Source organism: Odocoileus virginianus, chromosome 5 (assembly GCF_023699985.2).
Source record: "Odocoileus virginianus isolate 20LAN1187 ecotype Illinois chromosome 5, Ovbor_1.2, whole genome shotgun sequence".
Taxonomy (NCBI): Eukaryota; Metazoa; Chordata; class Mammalia; order Artiodactyla; family Cervidae; genus Odocoileus; species Odocoileus virginianus.
The window spans coordinates 32,424,890-32,428,622 of NC_069678.1; the positions used below are offsets into that span (position 1 = coordinate 32,424,890).

A 3,733-nucleotide genomic window follows, 5' to 3' on the forward strand; every position below is an offset into this window, starting at 1 on the left:
AAAGTATGTGTTCTAATGATATTCTCTCAAATCCTCCCAACCTCTCCTTCTCCTGCTGTGTCCCAAAGTCTGAAAAAAAACCAGACTCTTGATTACCAGTGTCTGCACTGGCTCAGCAGGTGAAGTGAAGGTTCGCGTACTGAGCACAAGCCAGCCCTGGACTGGGTTTTAAAAGATGAAGGGATTCATATCCAAATGTCTGATTTCTCCTTAAGGAGCTGATGAAAATCCTCAGTTAAAGGAATTGTTTTCATTCTGAGTTTGTTTTCTTTTAGGTTCTCCTTATCTGTGTGTGTGTGTGTGTGTGTGTAGTCCCATCACCATTTTTCTAGTAGGTTTTCACTGGAATCCAATATTCTGGAATAAGACACTACTTATTGCAGACAATTTTTGGTCTTGGCTTCTGTATTTGCCATTTCTTGCAATAGAATTTGTTTCCATATTTTTGTCTTCCTAGTATCAGGTCTCCTTTCCCGTGCGGTGTGAATTTCCTACTTCCAATGTTGTGAGAATCCTTAGGCTGTGTGTACAATTTTTGGTCTTTATGGAAGGCCTGATTCCCATTTTAGAAAGGTCACTGACAAGATGCACATCACTCCAGATTCTTGAAGCAGACTATGTATGGTTCACCTGTGTGTATATGTCCTCAGTCACTCAATCATACCCAGCCCGTTGAGACCCCATGGACTCTAATCCACCAGGCTCCTCTGTCCGTGGAATTTTTCAGGCAAGAATACTGGAGCAGTTTGCCCTTTCCTACTCCCACGGTATCTTCCTGAATCAGGGATTGAACCCATGTCTCTTGCGTCTCCTGCATTGGCAAAGTGAAAGTGAAAGTCACTCAGTCGTGCCCCACTCTTTGCGACCCCATAGGTACAGTCCATGAAATTCTCCAGGCCAGAACACTGGAGTGGGTAGCCTTTCCCTTCTCCAGGGGATCTTCCCAACCCAGGGATCGAACCTAGATCTCTCACATTGCAGGCGGATTCTTTCCCAGCTGAGCCACCAGGGAAACCCGAGAATACTGGAGTGGGTAGCCTGTCCCTTCTCCAGCGGATCTTCCCAACCCAGGAATCAAACCAGGGTCTCCTGCATTGCAGGCGGATTCTTTACCACCCGAGCTATGCGGGAAGCTCCACTCCCTCCCCCACCTCCCCGGCCCCCGCCCACCCCTGGGGAGGGGAAACGCTTCAGAATTTGCGTGTCATCCTTGCGCGGGGGCCATGCTAATCTCTGTATCGTTCCATGTACATGTGCTGCCGAAGGAAGATTCTTCACCATTGCGCCGCCTGGGACGCCCCATAGTTGCTTAAAGATCAGCCAATCAAACACTGTAGCCATTCAGACAGGAGCTAGTGATTGATAGGAGCAGATACAAAGACTGCAGTAGAATCGCGTGTGGAGATTGTGATACAGGCAGTAGTGGGTTCCAAGCGCAGCTCTGGCAGCAGTTCCAGGGGCAGCATCCCGGGCCGAGGCTGGTCCCCCAGGCCGTGGCCGCTGCAGTGTGCCCTGTGGCACCTAGCGACCCCTGGCGGCGGCCGCGGTGTCTTTACTAGACCAGCTCTGTGACGGGATTCAGGCTGGGCTTCTTGCTACTGACTGACTTCCTGTGCTTCTGCGCAAGTCTGTTTCTCCACACTTAGCAACATTCTGTGCAAAGCCCAGTATACTTTCAACAAGTATTTTTTCTGCTTAAATGAATCAGAATAGCTTTCTCTTGGTTGCAGCTAAGATCATTGCCTAACAGATTTGTGAAGTCTTTATTAGTGGAAAAACCAGTGAAAAAACTTCTCACTTTGCTCAGTCGATGATAGCTAGCTTTGCTACTTGTTGTTGTTGTTGTGTTGCTAAGACATGTCTGACTCTTTTGCGACCCCATGGACTGTAGCCTGTCACACTCCTCTGTCCATAGGATGTCCCAGGTCCCAGGCAGAATACTGCAGTGGGTTGCCATTTCCTTCTGCAGGGCATCTTCTTTACCCAGGGATCCAATTCTTTACCACTGAGTCACCTGGGAAACCCAGCTTGGCTACTAGGTAATCCTCAAAAAAGGTTTTTCTGTCTCCCTGTTGAAATGTGCTCCTTTATATAAGCTCTCTATATAGATTATATGCTGTGGTTTCTGCTGCACTTAAGCAGTGAGGCTGATAAGTTTTCTACCTTTTGACAAAAAGAGTAACTTTAAAAGTCAGAGCTAAAAGTAGAAAATTCATCTTCAGAAACACAGATACTGTAACTATTTTGTCATCATTTCTAATGATGATGATGATATATTCCAAATTCAACCAATTCTCACATCTCTGCTTCAACACTGTCACCATCATTTCTCCATAGATGACTCAACAACTGAATAAGTGGTCCCTGGTTTGTCTCCTGCCCATCCTAGCCATCTCCCATGAGTCCAGGTTACCTTCCAAATAAAATTGTTAGTTACATCTCAGCATGATTTGGGGGAAAAGTCTAGAATCATCTCCATGGTTTACAAAGAGCTACATTCCTTCGGTTTTGGCCGCATCTCTGACTTCATTTCCCATCGCTTTTCCATTGTGCTGCACTGGCCTTTTTGCTTCTACTTTACCAAGCCAGCAATGCTCCTGTCTCAGGGCCTTTGCACTTGCTCTTTTTTCTGTCTGGAAGATTCCTTTCCCACGTGCTCACAGAACTCATCCACTCACTTAGTTCTGATCTCTGTTATGACACCATTTCCACAGAAAGGACTTAACTCATCATTCTAAACTACCACACTTGTTACTTTTTGATCCCTATGCTACTTTGTTTTCTCCTCATAATTCTTATCACCATCTGACATTATACAAGCCTTTGTTTGTTTACTTATTTTATTCCCCACCCCCATGAAAATGTGAGCTTTGTGGAAGAGGCAGAGACTCTCATATACATACATATTTCATGGCTATATTACAAGTGCCTGGTCAAGTGTCTGACACACAGTATTAAATAAAGGGCTGAAGGACAGTTTACAGTTGAGTACTGGTTGAGTATAGAAAACTGCTGATATAGAATCTCAGATTTTCTTTACTACTATTGCACGAGTTGTTTTATTGGAGCTGGACTCAAACTTAAAATCTTTGAGAGAAGCATGAACCTGGCACCTGACAAATTCTCAAAGTCTGCGTATGAGTGACTGAGTAATGACATAAATTAATTGGTGACAAAACCACTCAATAAACATTTAAATAATGATCAAATGATTATTTATTTTAAATCACTTATTTAAGTGAGTGATCAAATATGAATTGAACAGTCAACTTGGAATCCTTAAAAACACTAGGAAATGGCTTGGCATTCCTCAACTCTATATTTTTTTCCAGAGGCTTATATTTTGCTTTTGTACCAGTGGCTTAATAAATTTTTGTGAGCTTTTATGTTAAATCAGAGCAGCATAGACAGTTTAGATTATTTGTTCAGTTATAGCTCTTATTTGGTTGGTATTTGTGGCTTTTACAGAAATTCAACTAAGCAATTCATTTGCCATCATTTATCATGAGTGTCCAGGTAAATATTATTTACTCTGTTCCAAGAATATGATGTTATCTGACACTTGCCTCAAGTCAATCAAATTCAGAGCATAGTGCAAGGAAATGTGGAGACTCTCTAAGGAAAATGGCATATTTCCTGCCTTCAAAGAATCTGTCAGTTCTAACATTAGTACAAATTGGGTCTCTTTCTGAGTATGACACTTGGTCTATTTCCAGCTGAGTCAGTCTCCATC

General features: G+C 43.3%; 1 pseudogene; it reads right to left on the reverse strand.

The window, feature by feature from the left end:
* Nucleotides 1-1,174: 1,174 nt before the first annotated feature.
* LOC139035340 (U6 spliceosomal RNA) lies at nt 1,175-1,270 on the reverse strand (annotated as a pseudogene).
* Between the last annotated feature and the right edge of the window lie 2,463 nt (nt 1,271-3,733).